Genomic DNA, 10751 nt, shown 5'->3' with positions numbered 1-10751 from the left:
TGACGAAATTCCGACGAATTTTTTTTTTCCGACGAAACGATACCGACGGACGGGTTCGTCGGAAATTCGTCGGAATAGACCGATTCCGACGAATTACCGACGATTTCGGCCATCAGAATCCCCCTGTTTTCTTGTAGTGTTGCGTCCGTGGGAATTTACAGATGCGGATGGTTGCGGTTTGTAGCAGTTTTGAGAGATTTTTATGATTGGTTATGCAGTTAGAAAATGATGCGTTTACGGGATATTTATGACTGGTTAACTACTAAATGCAACAACGGTTAAATAAAAATTAACAATATTTATATTTTATATAATTAAAAAAATATCAAAAACCATAATATTATAATAAATATAAAAATTATATTTAGAAAGTTATAGTTTTAAATTTTTAAAAATTATATAAAATATTTTTATTTTAAAAATTTATAACATTAACTAACATATAATAGACATATTTTTATTGAATATTTTTATTTATGTATTTATATTGTTTAAAAAAAAAGAAGAAATTTATCCTCCCGCAACCGTCCGCAATCGCAAACGCTAGCTGGAATCATCGTTGAATTTATGAGGTTTAGAGCGGTTTGAAGCGGTTTATAGCGGTTTGAGTGATTGTTGCAAAACGCCAACAACCGCTACCAACCGCAAAAGCTGCGTTTGCGGGTGATAACGGGGGAACCAGTCATACCCATAGGCTGTAATTGGATTATTTATTTTTGGAATGAAATATTTTGGAATGATTAATTCCAGTAGTTTTATAATTTTTTTTACCATAATGGAATGAAATATTCATTCCAACAATTCCAAAAAAATTAAACAAAATACAAAGCAAACCATTTTATAACAATTTTGTTAAGGAATAAAAGGAATGAATCTATTTCAATTTTCTATTGCATTCCATTTATCTTACTCCATTTATTATTTTTTTGATTCACCAGTTACAACCATAGTGTTATATACGGAAAGAGTAACCAACCTCCTCTTTGTATAGCCTTTTCTGGATATTTAGACCTAATCATGCATGGACATTCACGTGCCTATTTTTTTACTGTTATTCTTCAGTGGATCCAAACCTAACCGACTAATCTTCTGGAGGTTATCTATCGACGCCCAATAAATTCAGTTGCTTGCAATGAGAATTAAACATTCATATAGTCTAACCTCACAAACCTCACAAACGGATAAATATGAGTTTGATAAGTTTTGAATCCGGGGTGCTTAGCACATTAATTTTCAACCCTATCGTATGACTCGACCACATTTGTGTTGTTATTGCTCTTCTGTTTTCGTCTAGACATTTAAGTTCTTTCGAGTTTGTGAGGTGAGGGACTAACGAAAAACCGATCGACGATATGGTGGACCTGCGACACGATGAATTAGAAAGTTGTGTTTCATGGATACTGTTGGAGCAAACTTGAAGATAGCTTAAGAAAGAAGCAAGTCCTAATACTAATGGGTTTATGGTCTTTTGAGATAAGGATCAAAGTGTATCTAGGAGATATCTTAATATGAGTATATAAACCAATGTCGAGTCAAGGATATTGGTGTGAGTTGTGAGTTTGAGAGCTTAAGTTTTGAGAGAGTTTCTTGAGCAAGAAGAAGAGCAAAGTTCTTATTAATCTTTGAGTCTATTACAAATGTTAAGAACAATATTTGGTATCAGAGCTTAGGTCATGGGAGATTTAGTAGTTGCAGCTTGGAAACCAAAAGAAGGCGGGTCTTCAATCAAGTGTCCCATTCTCAATACAACAAACTATACTGTATGGGCCATGAGAATGAAGATCTTACTCAAAGTTCATAAGGTTTGGGAGATAATAGAGATGGAAGTTGAAGACGACAAGAAGAATAACATGGCGATGGCATTGTTGTTTTAATCAATACCGGAGGCACTTATACTTCAAGTTGGAGAATTGGATACAGCTAAGAAAGTTTGGGAAGCGATCAAAACTCGTCATGTAGGTGCGGAAAGAGTTAAAGAGGCAAGTAATGGCTGACTTTGATCGTCTCATGATGAATGATACAGAAACAATAGATGTTTTTGCGGGTAAACTCGCAGAGATATCATCAAAATCAGCATCTTTGGGAGAGAATATAGATGAAACCAAACTTTTAAGAAGTTTTTCAAAAGTCTACCACGGAAGAAGTATATTTATATAGTGGCAGCCCTAGAAAAAGTCTTGGATCTTAAGACTACTGGTTTTGAAGACATTGTTGGCCGTTTGAAAGCATATGAGGAGCGTGTAACCGACCAAGAGGAATCGCAAGATGATCAAAGCTAACTAATGTATGCAAACAATGAGCAACCTTCTAATCGAGATTACAATAATGAGTATAGAGGCAGAGGTCGAGGAGGACGCTCTCCATATAGAGGACGAGTACGTGGGAGATACAATGGGAACTACAACGAAACACGTGATGCATCGAAGATTACGTGTTTTCGTTGTGACAAGGTTGGGCACTTCGTTGCTCAATGTCCAGATAGATTGTTAAAGTTGCAAGAAGTTCAACAAAACGAGCATAATGAGACACAAGAAGCGGATGAGCTCATGATGCACGAGGTTGTTTACTTGAATGAGGGAAAGATAGTGCCGAGTAATTATGAAGCAAGCAACAATGAGGACAATGTCTGGTATCTTGACAACGGTGCGTCGAACCATATGAGTGGAGATAGGCGATACGTCTTGGCTATTGATGATTCTGTTACGGGTAAAGTGCGTTTTGGCGACGACTCTCGCATCGACGTCAAAGGGAAAGGGACGATAGAGTTCACTGATAGGAACAGAGAGCCAAGAAAGATAACAGATGTCTACTTCATTCCAGACTAAAAGAGTAATATCATCAGCCTTGGACAGACTACTGAGTCGGGATGTGATGTAAGAATGAGAGGAGAGGATCTCATAATGCATGATCGAGACGGCAAGCTCATCGCAAAGGCAACAAGGTCAAAGAACAGACTGTACAAAGTACATATGGGGCTGAAAGAAACAATGTGCTACTTATCTACCAAGACGAGTGACTCGAGCAGGTGGCATGCGAGGTTAGGCCACGTCAATCTTGATACTATGAGGTAAATGATGAAACGTTAGTTGGTTACTGGTATACCAAACATTGATGTCAAAGCAAAAGTGTGCGGATCATGCTTACTTCGGAAGCAAGCAAGACATGCTTTCCCTAAAGCAACATCTTATCGAGCATCAAAAACACTTGAACTTGTACACGGCGATTTGTGTGGTCCCATCACACCAAGTACAAGTGCAGGTAATCGGTATATACTTGTGCTAATAGATGATTTCTCAAGGTACATGTGGATAGCTTTGTTAAAGGAGAAAAGCGAGGCGTTTACAAAGTTCAAGACATTCAAGACATTAGTGGAACAAGAGACAAAGATGCAAATTCAAACGTTTAGAATGGACAGAGGAGGAGAATTTGTATCTCAGGAATTCAACACATACTGCAGTGAGTCAGGCATTAGGCGACACCTTACAGCTCCATATAGCCCTCAGCAGAACGGTGTAGTCGAGCGACGGAACAGAACACTGATGGAGATGACTCGAAGCATAATGAAACATATGTCTGTTCCGAATTATCTTTGGGGTGAGGCGGTAAGACATTCCACCTATCTTTTGAACCGGATCGCAACAAGAGTTGTAAAGGATTAAACGCCATATGAAGCTTTCCGGTCTAAGAAGCATAATATTAGTCACCTGAGAATATTTGGTTGCATAGGATATGCGAAGGTGGAAGCCAAACTGTTGAGGAAGTTGGATGATAGGTCGCGTATGTTGGTCCACCTAGGGACAGAACCGGGGTCTAAGCCCTATCGCATGTTTGATCCTCAAAGCCAGAAGGTAATCGTGAGCAGAGACGATGTGTTCGACGAGACAAAAGGTTGGAACTAGAGCACCAACGTGACAGATTAGAACGGAGCTGGTAACTTCAAGATAATAGCCGGAGTCTTTGGGAATCATGGCCTACAAGAAACAAAGTCGGGTGAAATCAAAATAGAGGAAAAGGTAGCAGATGAGGATCATGAAGTCAACATAGAAGAAGAAGACAATGCTGAAAGTGAAGATGATACTGACGAGACCAGTGAAACTGATCTGATGGAGCTACGAAGGTCAACTAGAATCAGCTCAAAGCCTAAATACCTAAAAGACTATGTGCTGTTACTTGCGGAGGGAGAAGGTGAGCGTCTACTTATGTGTCTAAACAATGAACCAGAGAGCTTTGAAGAAGCTAAGAGATACAAGGAGTGGCTACAAGCGTGTGAAGCAGAGATAAAATCAATCACGAAACTTGATTCTTGGGAGCTTGTGGATCTTCCTCCAGGAGCAAAGCCTATAGGCTTAAAGTGGATTTTTAAAATCAAGAGGAACTCTGATGGAAGCATCAACAAGTACAAATCTCACCTCGTTGCAAAGGGTTATGTCCAAAGATATGGGATTGATTACGAAGAAGTCTTCGCTCCCGTGGCTAGGATTGATACCATACGTTTACTTATCAACCTCACAGCTACAAATGGATGGGAAATACATCACTTAGATGTAAAGATCGCATTCTTGCACGGAGAGCTAAAATATATTGTTTATGTGTCACAACCAGAGGGGTTCGAAGTAAAAGGCAGTGAAGTGAAGGTCTATAAGCTTAAGAAAGGATTGTACGGGTTAAAACAGACGCCTAGAGCGTGGAATGATAAACTTAACAAGATTATACTCAGCTTTGCGTTTACAAGATGCCATAAAGAGCCGTCGGTGTACAAAAAAGAGCTAGGAGGAAAGCTCTTGATCGTGGCTGTATACGTTGACGATCTCTTCGTGACTGTAACGTGTATGAAGGCTATTAATGAGTTTAAAAGGGAGATGGCAAGCACAGTTGAGATGAGTAATCTTGGGAGATTAACATATTACTTTGGGATTGAAGTAACACAACATGATGGAGGGATCACTCTAAACCAGAACCGCTACGCCTTGAAGATCTTAGAGGAGGCAGGCATGAAAGATTGCAACCCCGTACATATCCCTATGGAGTCTGGACTCAAGCTAGAGAAGTCAGAACAGGAGAAGGAGATCGACACAACAGGTTATAGCAAGATCATCGGATGCTTTTGGTACCTTCTCCATACAAGACCTGATCTGTCTTATTGTGTGGGCGTTTTGAGTCGATATATGTCAAGTCCGAGAGTATCACATGGGGCGGCAATCAAGCAATGCTTAAGGTACCTTAGAGGAGCCACATCTTTCGGTATTACGTTTGAGAAAGCTGGGAGAAATGCAACAAAGCTAGTGGGGTATAGCGACTCCAGTCACAATGTAGATCCTGATGATGGTAGAAGCACAACGGGTCATATCTTCTATCTCGGAAGTAGTCCAATCACATGGTGTTCACAGAAGCAAGATACAATTGCTTTGAGTTCATGTGAAGCTGAGTTTATGACAGGTACTGAGGCGGCTAGACAAGCTATTTGGCTCCAAGATCTACTCCAAGAGATCGTTGGACCATCACGCGAGAAGACTGACATACGCATTGACAATAGATCAGCCATAGCTCTTACAAAGAACCCGGTGTTTCATGGACGAAGCAAACACATTCACACCAGGCATCACTTTATAAGAGAATGCGTGGAGGAAGGCTTGATGACAGTTGAGCACATACCGGGAAATGAACAAAAGGCAGACATACTAACCAAGGCACTTGGAAGACTTAAATACAAGGAGATGCGAAACCTCATAGGCGTGCATGATGTTGAAGAAAAGGAAGTCAAGTTTGAAAGGGAGAATGTTGGAGCAAACTTGAAGATAGCTTAAGAAAGAAGCAAGTCCTAATACTAATGGGTTTATGGTCTTTTGAGATAAGGATCAAAGTGTATCTAGGAAATATCTTAATATGAGTTATTACCATTAGGATTAGGATAAATATGGTGATATATAAACCAATGTCGAGTTAAGGATATTAGTGTGAGTTGTGAGTTGTGAGTTTGAGAGCTTAAGTTTTGAGAGAGTTTCTTGAGCAATAAGAAGAGCAAAATTCTTATTAATCTTTGAGTCTATTACAAACGTTAAGAACAATAAATACTTCGTATCCATTTTCCTCGTTTGGATTTTTTATTAACAATGTCAATAAATTTATTTAATTGAATTTTGTATGTGAGATACAACAAAACATTCAATATGTGTATATACTTGAACCCAAAAGCTAGAAACATACTATGAAGTATAAACTCGTAACTATCGTTAAATTATTATTCTTTTGATTCCAATTTTGTTTTTCTTTAGTATACTAACTGATTGTTGTGTAGAAAACAAAAAGCAGTGAGGTGGGCTCAGGTGCAAGCGCCAACAGAATCCGCCGCTCGGCAAATTATGAGCACATGGGAAATGTCCATTTAAGTTTTCTTGCCTATGCAATCATTGTTGTTGTGTCTACCTCAATATGTTCCTCCTACAGAAGAATTCATTTTAAATACATGACATACCATTCTTTAACAGCTATGGAAGTTGACCGTAAGTTTTAAATATTTACGAGCACTTTTAAAATTATGTTAGTACTTGTAGGAGAGAGAGCTTATATATATTATACGCATATTCTAGGCTTGTAGTGAAGCTGTTTATCTATTGTCTTAGTCCATGGTAGTTAATTATAATTGATTACCGTTGTCTATTTGCTACTTGCACTTTGAAAGCATATCCACTTATTATTAAAAATGAAGCAATTTTTAAGACTAACCTTAATAGAGTAAATTCATTACATATATGCCATTTTGTTGATGTGTCACCTTCTCAAGCATCCTCAACCATGTAATATTACTACCTTTCATTCACTAGATTAACTAGGGGCATTGCCCCCGCGCAATCGCGGAGATGTAGACATATTTCTTGTTTCATCTCAATATTTGTTAAAGATTGGTATTTGGGTCTTAATGAGTTTTAAACGAATACATGTATTTCTCATAAGAAGAAAATAGCGTTGGCATGTTGACATTGAGCATATAAGCTATTTTTATAAGACAAAAGGAGTGAGCAGGTGCATATGTTGTTACCGCCTTTGTATCTGTAGGGATTATCTCTTGTATTTCCTGGTGTGGCTGTGTTTGTTTCTCTTTTATTTGATGGGTAATATGTAAACAAAAATCATTGTTAGTTATATGTATCAGAGTTTGTAATTTACTCTGCTTTTTTGTTTAGGTAATTTCACTGATCTTGGTTATCGTCTTCGTCTTCTTCATAAGCATCTGTGAAAGTAAGTTTGTAAATTGTTAAATATTTGGCCGTGTAGTTTATATTTGTTTAGCTGACTCAATGTATGTGTTGTTGAGTTTTAGTTGAGTTGATTGGTTTGGTATATTTGTTTTGAAGTTTATTTGTAAGATTAAACAAAAACATAGGTGATCATTACCACATCGAGTTCTTCTGGGGAGATACTGGAACAAATTCTGTCTCCGACGACTATGTGCCTCTTAGGGATCGATATCCACATAGCAATCCAATGAGTGTCGTTGTAGTTCACTGGCGCATAGACATCATCAATATCGTCCCCCAAGCCTTGTTCGATTGGCAAAATGATGGTATAGTGCCTGCATAATAATTCCACGCCCCACCAGGGAGTCTTCTTCCTAAACCGTTCTGATCGGGCTCCGAGTCCTTAAAATCCTTGTAGTTGAATCTCCATTGCTGAGCAAAGAGATGATCAAGGAAGCACATTCTCTCGCTCCTGAAATGTCGTGGGTTAGCGTCGTACCTCTTCCTCAGCACATTAATCCAAGCATCAATATGCTGCATATAAAATAGAGTACAAGTCAGAAGATATCAGATGACTTACCAGACGACTTGTTGGTAAGTCGTCTACAAAGAAAACTTATCAGTAAGTCATCTAAGTCATAGCAGAAGACTTACACTGTCCTCCAGCCACTCTAAGGAGGTCCGGAGGATTTGATACCACCAAGTTCTACTTGTACGTGGTTTTTTATCGAGAGGTGTTCTATACTGACTGCAAACACAAAATGTTGAAAAGCAATCAGTTTTTGTAAACTAAAGCAAGCTATTATGGAAAAAGCAAACACTTACGGACAAGTTTTCAACCAATCAGCGAGCTCCTTCAACTTCTTCTTGTCAATTGGTGCAAAAGGATTATAGCCTGGATAAAGCTTTTTGTTTGGAATGATCACTTTGGGTGTGCTGTTTGCCGTATGAGGAGATTGCTGTGAGGCAGCAAGTTTCCTTGTTCGATCACTCTTTGCGCGGCAAAGTGCCATAGCAGCATCCCTCTTTTCCAGATATCTAGCATCTTCCTTCTGTAAATCCGAAACAGTGGATTAATTTTTTTCCAATAGAACAAGGCTCGGTTCTGGAGCTTTATCTTTCGAGGAACTAGCATCTGCGGGCACATCTGGACCTTTATCCTCCACCAAGCTCTTCCTTCCCGCGTTCGTCTCATTAACACTTTCACTCTGCAATATACAAGATGGGTTTATACAATAATAACCAAAGATTCATTTCAAACAATAATAACCAATGACTTTGTCCAAAGATCCATTTCATACACTATAAACAAATCTTCTTCCTTCACAACTTTTTTCTTCGCTGGACTCACAACCGTCGGCTTTGTATTGAACCAAGTACCGGTGACTTCCCAGCAATCCATGGTCCACTTTCACGGTTTCTTCACAAACATGAGTTTAGTTATGTTCTCCGCGGACGTGTCCTCAACATCAAACTCCCATTTTGGAAACATTTCACCAATGTCCTTCTGAACAAAGTTTATCACCCTAGTCTGCAGTAAATAGAAGATATGAACTTAGATATTTGACGGGTTAAGAAAGATGGATAGAAAAGACAAGACTTCGCAGACGACTTATAATTAAGTCATCTGGAAAGTCTTCCAGCTGGACGACTTAGTACACGACTTATAATTAAGTCGTCTGGAAAGTCTTCCAGCTGGAAGACTTATTAAAAGACTTATAATTTAGTAGTCTGGATAGTCTTCTCAGACGACTAACTGTGGGAACCGAAATTCGTATTGTCGATTTCCGTTTAAACAAGGAAACTAGGAAAAACCTAATTTCCCAGAGGTCCCGGATATCTACTAATACCACACGCCAAGCAATCAGAACACGAAACGAGAACAGTAATTAAATGAGAAATCGAAAAAAGAGCAAGATAGTTCTTATTCTGAATCTGCGTTTGAACGTTTACAACAAGGTAAGTGCCTGGGCTACGAGAGCTGTCGGCGAGATTCCTAGTTCTAAAACCCTAAGACGGCAAAACCTAATTGAGTCGCAGCTCAAATAACAAAAATGGAAAATTGCCTAAAATTGCTCTAAGTGCTAAGTTTGCTGTGAAAAAGTCCTCCTCCTTGCCTTCCGCCTAGGACTCCTTATATACTGGCTCCAAGGTCGGTTTACGCTTTTCCCCTTCTGCCCTTAAGCCGCCATAGCATAAAAATGGAGATATTCCATTTTTTCCGATCTTCAAAATTATCTTCAAAATTTCGTATTTATCCGCGGAAACTTGACATTTATCTATCCTTGCGAACCAAGCGTAAACCGTCATGCGAAAGGGTCCTTGCCCGCGAACGTTTCTGAAGAGCTTCGAGTGCCGAAGATGGAATTCGTTCCTCATTCAGTAGACCCTGTCGAGAACGATTCATGGTGGGTGGCGTGTTATGGTTCGATCACACCTCCCAAAGAAAAATCGTTCCCGGTCAAGGAACCATCGCCCGGTGGAGGCAGGTGTGCCGAGTAGGAGTACTAGCGAATTCCTTGAGGTCATTCGGTCGTTCTACCATATTTCGGACGCGGTGGAATTCAGGATTCCTCGTCAAGGAGAATGCGCTAGTAGTCCCCCGGAGGGCTTCTTTACTTGTTACGAGGCATTCGTAGTGCGTTGCCGTTTGTGGTTCCTGATCCCCGAGATCATCGCCCGTGTGTCGGATTGTTTCGGGGTGGCGATAAGCCAACTGAATCCTCTTGGCATCCAGCACCTCATAGGGATCCTGGTCCTGAGCTACGAGCATGGTCTCTCTCTCACCGTTGATCACTTTGAAGCGCTTCTTCTATTACAGATTATCAGGGACACAGACACGTACAGGCTGGTTCCTCGGAACTTCATGTCAGTGGTAAAGGGGATCACTTCTAACTTCAACTCGTGGAGGAAGTTTTTCTTCGTCGTTCGTGTAGACGCAGCGTCCGTTGAGGAGAGTTGTATCCCACTGTTTCGGAGGTTGCCGAACGATCGTCCCTTTATCAACCCTCTTGCTCCGTTTCCTGAGGACATTATTGCGATGAGGGATCTGCTCAGGAATGATCCTTTTTCTAGACTTCCTTTACGCGGAAGAGTGTTCGAAAGGTGCTGAGGTTTGTGCATCCTGGTCCTGCTTTGGGCGGAGAAACAAGGAGTGATTCCGAACCTGAAGACCAAGGTCCCAACGCCGCTCCCACGATTGTGGCGGGGGCGAACTCTTTGAAGGGGAAAGCTATTGATCTCGGCGACCTGGAGTTTTCGGTGGACGACTGCATGCTTCCAGGATGGGATCCAAACCTTGCTTTTGGCGATGGAAGCGGTACCAGCGAGGTCCCTATTCTGGACTTCGATGATTTCTTCGCTGGTCTTCCGTCGGGCTTTGACGCTCCTCAGGCCACGAGTGAGTCAGGGAGGCCGAAAGTTGTTGCAAAAGGATCTCGTATCATTAACGGAGTATATACTTTAAGAATTCTGACGATCGTTATTATTATTTTTTGCTTATAACGTGTCAATCGG

Source organism: Brassica oleracea, chromosome C1 (assembly GCF_000695525.1).
Source record: "Brassica oleracea var. oleracea cultivar TO1000 chromosome C1, BOL, whole genome shotgun sequence".
In the NCBI taxonomy this organism is placed as follows: Eukaryota; Viridiplantae; Streptophyta; class Magnoliopsida; order Brassicales; family Brassicaceae; genus Brassica; species Brassica oleracea.
Note: the sequence above shows the minus strand (reverse complement) of the source record.